The sequence below is a fragment of the Varroa destructor genome, unplaced genomic scaffold (assembly GCF_002443255.2).
Source record: "Varroa destructor unplaced genomic scaffold, Vdes_3.0 BEIS01000003.1, whole genome shotgun sequence".
Lineage (NCBI taxonomy): Eukaryota > Metazoa > Arthropoda > Arachnida > Mesostigmata > Varroidae > Varroa > Varroa destructor.
In genome coordinates, this window is record NW_019211456.1 from 8,079,606 (window position 1) to 8,094,827 (window position 15,222).

General features: G+C 41.0%; 1 long non-coding RNA gene across 1 annotated transcript; it reads left to right on the forward strand.

Annotated features, from left to right (window-relative positions):
* The first annotated feature begins 1,107 nt into the window (after positions 1-1,107).
* On the forward strand, positions 1,108-9,785 carry LOC147756471 (uncharacterized). Its single transcript, XR_015324471.1, has 3 exons — positions 1,108-2,337; positions 4,188-4,297; positions 4,630-9,785. It is a non-coding gene; the product is annotated as an uncharacterized LOC147756471 (long non-coding RNA).
* The last annotated feature ends 5,437 nt before the right edge of the window (positions 9,786-15,222 follow it).

A 15,222-nucleotide genomic window follows, 5' to 3' on the forward strand; every position in this document is an offset into this window, starting at 1 on the left:
ATATATACATAACATTATTGCTAAAATGATGCTGCACCCAGAACAGTCTATGTCCAACGACCTGACATTTGCATCGGGTTTAGCTTTGGGTTGAACATTTGAATCGAGTACAAATTCAATCGAATTAATAAATGAGTAATTGTAAAAAAATTGTTCCACGATAATCCCTATCTTATGTAGACACTTTGTGTTAACAAAGAATATAAACATAAATGATTGCCCCCCTGTACACCGTCATCGCATGTCGTCAACGCAAAGGAGGCTTCGTATATTTTGGGATTTGCACTCAGGCAAATGGGTGACTATCAACGGTATATGCACACAAATAGTAATATTGATTCGTAGTGCTGACTTATTAGGTGCAGAAACGTTCCGTAAGTTACAGAAGGTGGCCGATAATGGCCATCAATTATTAGACCTTACACTGTTGACCTGGGCCTCCTTTGTAGGTCCAATGAAAGGTACAACCATTGTAACTTGGCGGCCCCTGTGGGCCTGAAAACAATCAATGCCATGCCAGGACCGAGTCAACGTACAATAGGTAATCGTCGACGGGAAGTCTTTACGTCGAAAGTAAGAAAGGGAGTCATGCCATAACGGGCGCCATAGCTGTAACGGAGGCAGGTAATGAATCGTTCACAGTAAAGCCCTTTTTGATAGAAAAAACGCACAGCTTTAAGTCGTGGGCGATTAGGAACGAAAAACTCGAATCAGCGTGTGCACAAGCGTACGCTGCGCTAGCGACTCTAGGTGGAATCGCTTAGGTACGAATGATGAAGCGAAGGAGATTACTCGAAAACCCGAAACAACTCACGAATAGCTCGGCTAAAACAAGTAGTTAACGTTCTGAGACTTTTTTTTTTTATGTGTTATAATACCGTTCATTACGATGGATGAACAAATCACGAAGTGTGAATCCTGATGAAAGTGACGTGCTATATCTAGATAACTTTTGAGACAATGGATGCAGAAATTGAACGTACCACCACGTCAAGTGGTTCTAACTATGCTCTAATTGTTCAATACAGAGAAGTTTGGTTGGGTTCAAGTATTTTGTTCGTTATTTTAGACACAAACAAAAAGTGTGGTATGTTCTTGAATCGTCTTGTGATTGACAGTAAAATTGTTACATATATTTTATTTCCTGCATAGCTTTCTAAATAGATATGTCAATTATACTTTGCTTTGCCACATACTGACCCATACGTGCGTTACATTATATTCAGTTAGAATAGAATATATAGAACTGAGCACGATTCTCGTCACAAAATGGAAAGCAAAAGGTATGGACAACGTGTCCATGGCGTTAGAAGGAAATTTATAGACAGCCGATAAGTTAACCTGTTACGGAGAATCAAAGCTCGTGGGTAAGTTCTACTTTTTTTTCGCCCAGTTTTGTATCCCTCGAATTTATCACATCATACTCTTGCGCAGGGTTTTACTTAACTACAGATATTATATCGCCAGGCCAAATTAAATCTTCTTTTATATTTGTCGTGTGTTTAATTTACATATTCTCGTGTAATTTTTAAGCATGAATTAGAATAACAGCTTTAAAAAAGTATTTCACAGGAATGGCGCTATATATGGTAGGCGGATAGACTCAGTCAGTATTACTCGTCCATCCTGTAAAATCAAATGATTTTCTCTTGAACAGCGCCATTTTCAGAAAAAGAACTATTATAGGCGTTCGTTTTTTCAGAAACAGCGACAAATAGACTAAGTTTAGTGAATTGGCCAACAATCTAAAACAGAGAGATCTAAGACGGTTTAGATCAGAGATCCGGCACTCTGCCGAAAGACAGGCAGGATACGGAAAATACGCGTACGGGGGTGACCTGACAAATTACTATTAGCAGCAGCAACAGAAATACACATAGGAAGGGAAGATTTACGCGAAGACGACCGATGAGCAAGACAGGGTCGCCAATAACGAAAATAGCTTCGAATTGGTTTCATTCCCGATTCACCGCACAGGCTCACCCAGTTGCTTTTCCGATGATGCTCATTAGACAGCAGATTATGAAAACCTGTGAGTGAAGACTGGGGGAGGGAGAACGTCGTCGATGCATCGATGATGCGCTGTGGTACTCGGCGCTTGGCGCCCTCTTCATGCATGGTGGCAACAATAGGTTTGGCCCATATGAAGGGATTGCGTATCTAATTTCGACTCGTTGGCTGTCCATCCCGTGGCTGGCCGTAAACGTCGACAGAGGTCTAATAAGGAGGGACACAAGTACAAGCAGACGAACTGATGGTCAATGGCTACAGTTCTCGCTCGCGTAGGACGACGTTCGACTTCACAGGACCGTCAAGGGCATCAGCGTAAGAAACACCGTACGTATCTAGATATGAGTTGAGTCAGTTGCAGCCATGACAGACGTGATCACGGGTGGTCTGGCGCCGATAGCCCTTGATATAATTGTTTAAACGTTGTTTGAAGTGTGCATTTGGCCTAATCGTATCCTCAGGTCGTTGCCAACCTTGCATAGATACCTACCCGTGTAGGTATCTGACATATATCCACGTAAAAGGAGCATTTACAGAAATAACTGTATGATTCTATGCATAATGGCATAATTCGACAAATAGGCTAAGCTTTTAGCGAACTGGTCAGCAATTTAAAACAGGCTGAAATATTGAAACATGCTAACACATTGTGCACTATGATCATTCACCGTTCGCTCAGTATAGTATAACTACAAGACCTCATAACAACCTCATACAGTTTATTTGATATTTTTTAGCATTTGATTTTATTCACTTGAATCTCCTATAACAGAGCAATAACATACAGCATACGTAAGTTATTTAATGGCGTATAGCTAAATCTTCGTTGTTTGCACCACAGTGTATGTCTTTTAATTTGCCCCCGCAACCGGTTCGACATAAGCGATCGAATAGTCAACAGGTAGAAATTTTGATTTGGGCCGGCTAGAAAGACTTCGATGATCATCTGCTATAGCGCTTAACATATGAGCCCCATATGTGTCGAAACGTCAAATTTTGTGCGGGGCTTATTGGAGGACATTCTATGGTAAGACCACCTAAAGATACGTATGAAATGGACCCTTGTTAACGTCCCATTTTTATGAAGCAAAAGGAAAGTGAGCCGAGTAACATAGGTCTACGCCGGACAAGGCATGACCGGTTGAGTAGGAGTTGACTGCGCAATTTGGTTTTATAGTTACTATGTGTTTCTATGTACATATATGGCTGAAAGTAAAACGATAGAAGAAAAAACACGAAATCGGATTACATAGATGATTCTAGGAACCGATGAAGAACATGAGAAAAACGTCAAGCGTATCATCAAGAATCATCTTGATCCTCTACGTGTATACGGTACAGATGGCAATCTATTTACAAGATGATCGTCAATCTATTTTCGGCTTAGAGTAGGCACTCCGGTCGAGTAGCTCTACTCCAAAACAGCAAATGCTCTCATACAGAACTTCAGTAACAACAAAATTATATGTAGAGACTAACTGAGAGACAAATTCTTTCGGCAACAAACTGTGGTGCGGACGCTGAAACATTAACCACAACCAAACTGTTCTGTATTAATGATTAGGTAGCATAAATAGGAACCACATAAAGGGCCGTAAGTTCAATCCGGTGATATTTGTCTACAAGCACGTATTCAGAACAACGAGAATTATTGTATTTCACGATTAAATTATACATGCGCCTTCACCGTTAGGCACCAGACGGCTATTTTTCAGCATCGAACAAGGCCTATCGATGCTCGAGTTCGAATCAACGTAACCCTAACATTACCCACTAAGGTATCAACATGCTATCTGGTCTAAGGGCATTTAAATGATCGAAACTTAGTAAGTGATAGTGAAGATAAACTCGCGGCTTTAATGCACAAAAAATGTTATTTGGGTGGATTCAATCACCCTTTGAAATATTTCTCAATGACCTCCAATATATTGTGTATTTCAGTCATCGGATGCATTATAAGTATACTATTAAGCACGGTATTGCACAGATGTCTCGATATTTATTATTTGGAACCACATCAATTGCATACAACTGGTAATAACTTTTGCACGAGATCAGCCCTGAACCAGAGCAGAAACAAGACTCAAGAAAATTATATCCGAAATTTTTGACCAAAATCTACCCGTTTCTACCGAAGTCATGTTGGTATTCAGCTGTATCTGTCTTTGCTGCTCCAGTCTTGACGATCTCATTATTCGTGTTCTTCGGATTGCGGTGTACTGTGACCTGCTGCCGTCTGCGTGACGCACTCATTGGTTCAGCTGCTACGTCCTGACAGGACTTTCAGGTCAGTAGGCTCTTTTTGTCTTAACAAAAACGCCGTGGCAGAACGGTCTTCTATGAGAACACTACGATAGGAAATTATGTAAAGAACGTGAACAACAGTGAATAGGGCACAGGCAGCTCGGGTGTCTGGCACCGGAGGTACCTGTTCTGACCGGTCAGATCGGAAGGTCCAGCTTCTGTAGGCCTTTGAATGAGTGAGTGAGAAGTGCCCCAATAAGCATACACGGTACATTTTGTCCTAGGGACGTTTCTTTTTCTTCACTGTCCTTATCGTTCCTACCTTGTGCTTCCTGTTTCGTCCTTGTGGGTGGTATCGTTGGGCGAAATGAGAAGAATCTGCCCAGCACTCGACTTGATGAAATCGTTGGTTGCCGAAAATGGTCAGGCGCTACTACAGTTATTACAAGTGCTGCCATTAATGCGACTACGACGAAGGCTACTGCCGAAAACAGCATCCATGAAGTGCAGCCAATTCCGGACGGGCAGCAAAAGCAGAAGGCGGGACGTTGCTGTTCAACTCGACCCATTTCAACTCTGCGTAGCTCAGCTAACCGGTGAATGCTGTTGAAGAGTTACGAGAAAAAGTGGAGTTGTTCGGAGGCGCGCGGGCAATGTCATGGATGGTCTATGTACAGGTAGAGTACATGCATCACGTAGACACATGTATGTCTATATAGACGGATGAGCGAAAGACGAAATATCCGGCCAGCAGAAAAAGGAGGAACATGATAATGCATCGGCTTAAGTCGACAAGACGAAGCCAATTACGCGCCGGCTTATGATGACGAAGAACGACAACAGCAGCAATAGCGACAATGAAACAAGTGAGGGTGTGGCGCTGGCCGGCAAAGTTACGCCGCTTAACGTCAGATTTGCCAGATTGGATATGAACGGTTGGGCGAAGCAATAATGCATAAAGATACAACAGCAACAGTATCTACACGGAACTTACACGGATCTGGGAGTGGGAACCGTTTCTGCCTACCTGGCTTAAAAACAAGATGAGGCAAGAGCAGGAGACTACACATCAGCAGTCATATGAAGTCTGCCGGTCAGTTATTGGCCAGCTGGGGCAAAGACGGTCTTCGTGAGTCACTTTGTTGTAGGAAGCGCTTGCTGGTGAAAATGTTCCAGCATGACATAACAGGTTGTCGAAGAGTTAGTTCGACGTAACAGAGGCCCTATTTAGAGCACCTTCTGTAGCCATAGTAATATAGCTTCTTTCGCGTTATTAAGCGTACGCTATCCCAGCGGTGCCCAAAGGGTGCATTTTTCGTGCCCCCTCGATTGTAATTGTTGCAACCAGATGCCGACATCGATAGCGCTGATTTTCCAGGCAACCGACCACTTAAATTCATTACTGTCATGTTTGATGTACACAATGGTAGCATCCTCGAGTGAACAGTGCCGCCTAAGAAAAAAACGCTGCGTTTGTAAATAGAAAATAGATATTAATGTCATTTATTATTAGCTCATATAGGCTGTACTTCCGTGCTTAGATTGTTATAAAATAGTGCATAACAGATCGAAAAGGACCAAAAGCTAGCTGTGCTTCGTCTGCCTCGCGTTCAACGTACTTCTAGAAGCTTCAAGCTAGACTAGTAACAGGCCCATGTGTCGCTGAAACCAAATGTAAGGGAAAAAAGGAAATAATTCTAACTTATCTATTATATTTTCGGTGACACAAATGTAAAATAAATCACCTGGTTCCTAATGCTATGATTAGCAGAAGGAATTACTGGTTCATTTGCAAAATATGTTACTTTTGTAGGGCGGGAACTGACCTTTTTCAAAGGGCTCTATTTCAAACGCAGCCTTTGAAGAAGCGATAAGCTGAATACAATCAACGGGTCCTTCTACAGCACAATTAAAAAACCAGATTGTAGCAAATCAGTTATAGGTAACTGTTATCCCGAACTGCATTTAGATCTGGTCAACGAAAATTAACTCTACTGATCATTCGCTAAAAGAAACTGATTAGAGACAGCAGCTGCGATTGAAGCTGTCTTCTTTTCTTCCTGATTCTGACGAGATCGATTCTAGAAGTTTTAACAACAGTGCCGATTACTACAACGTTCGGAATTTTAGTCACGCTTCAAGTACTGTTGTCCCTCAACGATGGTTGAAATTTTATTGTTTATTTTTTGATGGAATCCTATAATCTTGTGTCAGAACATTAAAAGCCAACAACAAAGCCTGGGCGTTCCTTACCTAGCTTTCGTAAAGTGATGTTCATTACCTGAATACTGTAGCCTAGAATGAAAATAAAAATTGTTTCAGAGATTTCTATAGCAGATGTTAAACATCCATTTAAAGTTACGTTTTTGAGCTCGACCTCTTCCCAACACCCCACCGGGCTCTACTCATGCTTTATATTTAGAGGCGCTACTAAAGTCGCTCCCTGCTGAGCGCACATGGTACCTATATCACACGTCCATCTTCGCTACACCCACATTCAAAGCAGTAGCTTTCCATCGATGGGAATCATATGTCCACACGACGTGTAACACCTAACAATAGTCTGGTTTGAAAGATGGCTGCCATGTGATCAGCGTCGGTCTCGAGTCTCATGTCTAGAAAATAGATAATGCTTTAAAATGACCTAACTTATGCTTTTTACCTAGGGTATACGCCCGGCTGTGGCCTTTCAGGAAACGATGTTTTTATGTTCCCCGAGACTAAACTATAGTAATTTCTGTCAGTGTTTTCCGCTGAGGAAAAGTTTGCTTGGTATTATTATTTTCTTTTTTTTTTTTTTGTAAAACTGATAAATGGTTTCTCCAGAGAGGTCTTTTCTCCGAAGTAATAAAGATTCGGATTTTATTCGGTAAAACTAAAATGCAACCAATGTGACCGATATATACATCATATAAATAGAAAATGCTATATACGCTTCTCCGACGAAAGATTTAAGGAAGTCGCCTCTTGATGAAATATCGGTTTGTGTCATATTCCTGCGTATCGCTATCCCGAGTAGCGTGAGCCCACCTACGTTTTATCTTACATTCGCCCTGTCGAACACACCTCACTGGGATGAATGAATGAGTGAATGGCAGAGCGTTGCAACCAGAAGTGGTACATGCGACAGGTACACTACGAACGTCCCTTGGCGATAACTCCTAAGATTCAGAGCAGCTAAGAGATCAGAGCAGCCATTTAACGGAAAAAGTAATATTTTTCAGTTCGCTATAATCTACGTCCTTTTAGAAAAGCCCAACATTCAGAAATCTCTGCTATGCATCCAGGAGTAAAGCCATTCTATTCTCGTACGTATGAATTGGTGATCTCCTGCAAGGCAAGCACTCAGTGTCTCGCTACCTGGTTCGCTTGAATTCGTGCTCCTTTTCCTTAGGAAATCAGGTGTTTCTAGCAGACTGCTATGTTGCGCTGGTCACAATAGTCGGAGACGAAACAGACATTTTTGTTTTGCTCACTTTTAGAGTCTAAGCTTAAGTCTAGAACTTAATCAAGAACCGAATGGCTGTGACCCTATGAAGCGTATCGTATAGTGTCTGGTCGAGAAAAAAGAAGCCTTACAGAGTAAGCTAAGGCAACCATCAAGCCCAGCCCGCTTCTCCCTCTGGCACGATGGGAACATCTACCCATTGACCTGCTCAAAGTACGAGGGGTTCAATTCGCATTCCTGAAGCGAAACGATCTAGCAACAGGTTCTCTGGGTTAGGTCAGACTATTTATGGTATGTTCGTACGTATAGTACCGTGAAGAATAGTTTTTTACGTACAACTCGCACTGGGCATTGTTCAAGATATTGACGCGTAAAAATGTTCGATTTGCCCTTTAAAACCATTCCATTTTCAAACCGTTTTTAACAATGACCTACTTTTTCCTTGAACGATGAATGGTATCGCACCCCGTTGCATCTTGAGCACGACTCTATTTCAACGTATTTATAAAAACTGGCAGAAATATAGCTATACGCCTCTTCCACGACAATGTATTCAACAATATACCTCAAGGTTCATGCACAAAATACACAGCTTTGTTACTCAACGCTAGTGTAACTGAGATACAGGGCCGTTCGACGCTTATATTTGATACAAAAGATAAGTAACGAGGGTTCGCGCACTTGTTCCGGCTTTCGGGGTGCACTTTACTCTTTGATGGTGTTAGGATCTAATAGCAGCAACTTCGATGTCCACGATGTTGTCTGAAGTGCGAAGAATGTCACTGATTTTGGGTTTAGCATTAGCGCTTGTCCTGCTCTACTATCCGGTCCCACGGTCGGACTATTTCCGACGCCAGCAAGAAGCGAGGACTTGCCCTGTCCATATCCGTCGGGGCAGAAAAAGAATGCTTTCATCAGCGGCACCACCATCACCGCATAGAAGCTGATTCAACTTTTCAACAACAATGTGCGTGTTATCACGGCCTCGCCAAGGGTTTCGTCAATATTTAAAGGCAATAGCCAGCACAAATTTGCGAAGGACGCCGTCTAAGGAACCCCCAAAGTTGCATTGATCAGTTTAATCCCCTCAACCTTATACAATCGTATTGTACAGTTGAGTCCTCGTAGCATATGTGTTCGAAATGACGGTTTTGGACGACCCACCTTTTGCACACAGCGCGTTACAAAAGGCGGCAAACATTGTCTGTGTGGGTTATCTCGAGGGCAAGAAGACAGCGCAATAGAACTGATGTAGCGGGCTGTCGGGGTTTCATGTGAATACACACTAAGTTGCGACTGATAGGCTTGTGCGAAACATGCGACGTAGAGGCACAGTAAAATTTTAGATACCTGAACGTATGAAAATGCATTTGGCCGCTTGTGCGTCTGTCATCACGAAGTATGTTTATTAACGCTCGTAAAGCGCAACGATTTCTGAAGCAATAGACAAAGCAGAGTTTGTCACTTTATTAACGACGACGTAATTTCTAAAAGGCTATTGTGGAAATCTGTAGACTTCATCACACTTTTGTTCGGATCATTGTTTTTGAAGTTATTCATAGTTAAACAGATGGAGGATCGTAACCTCGACTAGAAAACTTCGTAAAAAAATTTGGCGAGATGATAATCACTCGTGAATCATTTAACGGTTGTACGATGTAATTAGGATAAATGGCGATCAAATACATTAAGATCTATTAACAAATAGTTTAAAGGTAACATTTTAGTGACCATAGCTTGTGTATGCTATTTGAATGAAGTATTTCTATGTATAATGACAACATTGGACCGAAAATTATTATTGCTTGCCCGGAACATCTGGGACCTGTTTTTGAGTCATAACCAAGCAGTCTTAAAAGTCTTGGAACATGCGATATGGTCTGGAAGCCTCTTGGAAGAAATACCCGAAGATATGTTCATGTAAGCTTAAACCTTCATAGGAGCTCAATCCGGAACTGAGTATTTGTGCATACCAGCATTTGAGCCCGTTTTCTTTTAATATTATACGGTTTAATCCTTAGTTGTGAAGTAGGACTAACTGTGAAGAATTCGATATGTTCTTAAAAATAAAAGTATACCTTTTTTGCGGCAACACTTAATTGTTTTATAGACGTTTACAGGTTTTATATATACGTATAGATGTTTACAGGATTCGAGGCACGTGAGCCGACAGATAAAACGATACATTAGGTAACGATACCGCATAAATGAGCAACACTGCCAAAACAATCTAAAATGATGGCGGCCATGTAAAAAAAGAGTCAAAAGAGCTTTAACAGAGAAAGGAAGGCCATCACACTAAAGACTAAACACAGAGAAGGTGTGCGAGGGAAGCAAAAATTCAAGGGTAGCCCAAATAACGCATTCGGACAACCTGGCCTTTTAGAAGACGCAGTCGCGTCGCTTTCCTATCGCTGGAGTGCAAGTGGAATCGGTGACCCGGTAGAAACAACAGTTTTATGACGAACAGGTCCTGATAGGTATATGGCGCAGAGCACTAGAGACATGCCGTTAGGATAATACACTCGACACTAATGAGGGGACCCCCATAGCCTTATGTGGATTTATTTCCACAGTAAGATAGATTTTAGGCACGAAGTATACAGGGAACAACTTCAATTATACACTTCAATCAATGTGTGCAGTGCATAACTAAAGTATTACTACTAGACTAATTCAAACACCTTTAGAAATTGCATTTTCCTACCAATTGTCGTATTTCTGCGTTTTTCATTTGAAAATTTACATTTAATTTTAACTCTACAAATGTTCGGGCGTTCTGCAATCCTGGTCTAATGGAATAGCCTCGTGTCATTACAATGGATATACATTTAAAAAGGTATGATGTTGAAAGCTCAGCAAAGTCCTGTTGTCGGCTACGTCCGTAACTGGACCAGTTGATTTGAAAGGCTCCACATCAGTGCTAAAGGAAACCCTATCCAAAATGGCCGATAAGTTCAAATTATGGGCTACTGAAGGAAATTCTTTTATTACGCAGACTTGTTGTCCCGTGGCCTGAATATGGATTACGGATGACCAAAGTGATTCTTGGGTTTGTAAAATTCTCTAGAAGCTTTTTTAACAGTTGAGTATGTTGAATGCATTTGGAAGCTTTGACGAATGCTTGCGCATATCGCGCCATTTAGACCGCCTATTTACTCAGTACAGGAATCGTGCTTTACATGTAGATTTGTTGTAAATTGCGTTTAGCCTATTGCTTGATTTGTTGCCCATCTGCGTATACAATACATGTGCGGCACAATTCCACATGTTTCGCCTTAGACAAGCCTCGAGGAAATGCTGTGACACTAAGTGGTCAAGCAATTATGACTAAAATGAAGTCACTTAAAAATAGCGGTTTGATGCAGTCAGTAAAAAATTATCACAGGGCTCAAAGGGCATGGACATCAGCGCCCTATTAAATGCCGATTCTAATAAGTGTTTCGCGTAGTTCTGATTCTGTGTAAGCACACGTAGTGCATGCGCGTACGTTGTCATGTACGGATTGCATTTCACTCTGTTTTTTGCTCGCCGCCTGTATTTTCGACCGCTTCGCTGTTGTATTTTGAAGAGACACGTCATAGACGTATTTTCAAATTGGAACTTCAGTTCTTCCTCTTCTCCATCTCTGTTTCTATATCGACGGCATCTCTCGTGTCCCCGACGCCATAACGTTGACTGTCAGAAGTTCGAAATGTGCGAGCGATCAATTAACTGCCAAGAAGAGGAGACTTGGTGCGTTTAGTGCTGTTGTTGCATCGCAGAGTGGGCAAATGCGCCTCAGCATGAGGTGAGATCGTTTGGCGTCGTCAGGGGTATGCTCAACCCTCAGTTCTGTACTCCTGCTGCTGCTATTCGTTACCTTGTCGGCGGCTGGTCTGTCGGCCACCGAGCCGCAGAACCGAATGAACACGAAGCTATGCGTTATATCCAGATACATGGGCAAACTGAGACGCATATACACACGCTTACGATTAGAAACTGGCCGTCACAAGCAAGCTCCCGCTGTTCAATGGAGGAGTTAGGTAGACGCAAAACGATAAGCATGCTCAACGGAGCCGTGATCATGATGATTCGATAGATGAAGCACCACAGTGAGAGCGGTGACCGGAGCGCCACCGCCTTCGTCTCCTGACGACCGAACGCGATCGTAGCGGATGATTGAGCAAGGTCGGGCAAGTTCCTTTAAGCGAAGCGCCAAAAACACCGACCAAATGTCTCGACATTAACGCTGATGTATCTGATGGTGTTCAATAGTATCGTGATTCGTTGTGTACACGCTCCTTAGCGTAACTTCTACTAATTTTTTACGTTTATAGATGTTTCGAATGTGCAAACAATTTACCTTTTGTGAGTCTGCCATTGCCGAAGTGTTCATTCGGTTTAATTGTTTTGTTCGCTATGGCTTTTTCCACTCATTCTGCCGATGTAGACACTTTGAAAATCAAGGCGTCCCAGTTTCTTCTTTATACTGTGTGTATATTCCTTGGCCGAGTTTACAAACAGGACCAAGTCTAGCTGAGTTTCAATTCGGTACCATATACATTAGAGATGAAATGATTAGAATTGCGTTAAATACTTTAATTAATTAATATACACTTTAATAGTTGCCCACTGTTATTTCAGACCAGATGAACATGTAGCTTACAGCTTATCGACAATATGCACTAAAGAATTAAACAATTTTAGCGACATGCATTGGATGAAATGCGACCGAACTTAGCATACGATGAGGAAGAAACTTTCTTCTTTAAGTGTTCTGAACTTGAGTTAGATATAAGGCAAAGCAGAATATATATATATGTTACACATATAGCTGAACATAGATTTTCTATCAGTAGGACAAACGTCCGTTAGTCTTTCGTCTTTCCATAGATAAAAACCTTTACATTCTAATGGGTGATGATACACCAAGACGTTTGTTTTTTTTTTCTTTTCGAAATAAGTCGATCCTAATAAAATAGACACTGATTAAGGCCGGCAGTTATCATATAACAAGTACGCTTATCAATAGGTTATAACTTACTACTAGACTGATTGCTGACGGTCCGATATAAAACGGGAAATAACGATGATTGCGTTGTTTCTGTAGTAGCAGCAACAGCAGCAGCAGAAGTTACTATTACAACTATAACCCAATTATTATCAGCAAACCTCGTAACGACTTCTCGCACGAAGCCTGTTAAGTTAAGCAGCATTGCTTTGACGGTTCTGGGCCAGTTCCTCTCTTTAAAACAGAATAGTTCCATTCATTTTCTAGGTATTTATTTGGACTATAATCATTTTGAAATTTTTTCATCGCTTACACTCTATTGTCGCAAATCTCCCTTGGTTTAGAGGTTTTGTCATTGGATAGAACGAGTTGGAGCCGCTGTGACGTGTGCTGTTATTGAGGGAACAAAGCTAGCGTTCGTTATCGAGCTAGAAGCCTATCAAACAGACCTAATCACTTTATTACAACTTAACAGGTATAATTGAAGTACTTTCTATTATTGCGTTGCATATACGGAAGTGGCAACAACGGGGTCCATGGGTGCAACAAATGAACAATCCAGCCGTATTTTAAGAACCAATGGCTAATTTAAAAAAGAAAAGCTGACTAGGTTTAAAGTTCACGTTCTAACGGTTATAGGTACAAATGAATATGTGAGTCTAAATTACGACGATAAAAATTTGGATTATCTCTTTCTATTAGAAAACACATGGTTTTGTCAGTTAATTAATTTTCTTATTCAATCAATGATTCCAATTAAGAACATCGGTGCTCTACAACATTTGAAATCAATTTATTTTTCATTATCCGTTTCATCCTTTGCTTTCAGTGTTATCAGTATGAGTCATACTCTTGTCATTACTATTACTTTTCATCACGTTCACTTACTCAACGTGAATTTTTGTGTATTGGCCATTATTGGTAAGTATTTCTTTTTAGCTAGAATTCGCGCAGTTACCACCGTTCCAACTCTCCCCTTTGTCTATTGTCCAATTAAGCGTCTGATCGATCGTCAGTCAAAAACGACTTTTACCCGTTCTTTATTGAGCATCAATAAATAGCTTACTTGTGTTTTTTTTTTTTTGTAGTGTTTTTTCAATCCTGGCTATAATGAATGCTTCCATCAGTCATTCCCCCTCGATCTCCCCTTCCCCGCCCGGGGTTGTCTACCGTGTGTCACACATTTAGCCTTCATTGCAATAGAAACAAACGCATCAAATGTTCTACATTGACAAGTGGTATGAAGTAACATTATCATTAGATATTATAATATTTCTAATGTGTGATTTAGTGAAACGCAGAATAAATTCTTTCTCACACACATTCATGACCGACGGAAAATTTGGCAATCTCATTAAAACAGAGCTGTCTGTATACGTTACATTTTTGGCTTTCTTTATTATCATCGATCGTTGATCGTTCTGATACCGGAAGGTAACGCCAACGGTCCGTTGTGACTCTTACCCAACCTTGACTTTAGCTGCCGTCTGTAACGTAAAGGTTAATTTTTGGGTTTATATTAATTGATAAAGGTTAGCATTTCGTACGTTCGGCTATTTCATTCTTGTCCTGTCAGTTATCACTTCTGCGTGTCCTATCGATATAATGATATATGATGCCTTCGGCCTCCTTTCGTTCCCCTGACCAAATCATACACTTTTCATCTTGAGCTGGTTATAGAAACAAACGACTTCTGAAAAACACGTCTTTTTTTGGTCAGTTATTTTTATCACCCTAGATGACATTAGATTCAGACATAACATCATATTATTGCATATAATATTAGCTGTCTTTCTTGTCAACTTCCGAGGTCCGCTTTTCTCTCTTCGCATATAGATTTACCTCTTAGATGTGTGTATATGAATGCGTGTAGGTTATATATAAATGGACAATCGTTCGTCGAAGTAACTAGTGTTAACGGATGGTGATTTCATCGTTCCAGCTATAACTATTACCAGCCTTTTTGTTTCAATGGTCACCGTTCGATTTCAGCATCAGTAGAATTATTCTAAACGAGCGAAATGAGTGGGTGCGCATTGAGAGTCTCTAGGTATATTTTCGTCGGGGCTCTTCTAATGCTTGTGTCTCCTTTACGCATGGTTACAATCATCAGGATCACAATTCCTGTTACTAATTAGTTGATAATTTATTACCGCTAAATGAGAAATGCTGCTCAAATATGTGATCATTATTTGGTACATTTATACTGTTAAGGTGTTGGCAATTCAGCTTGCTGCTTATCGTCGCGCAGGATAATTTCTATCGTGCATATTCATACTATTGTTACTATCACTAGTGTTCATCTTTCGAAGGAAAAGATCCAGAACCCTCTGCATCCGACAGGTTGAAGACGTAGCAAAAACAATCTATACATTGCACGCAAGAAAGCTTATAAGTTCAATGCATTCCTGCGTCTCCGGACGACGATCAATATCAATCCCCTAGCGGTAACACAGTGTAGTAAACCTGGGAGGGGAAAGGACGCCATATATTTGCACTTAACATTATTATAGTTATTATTCGTATA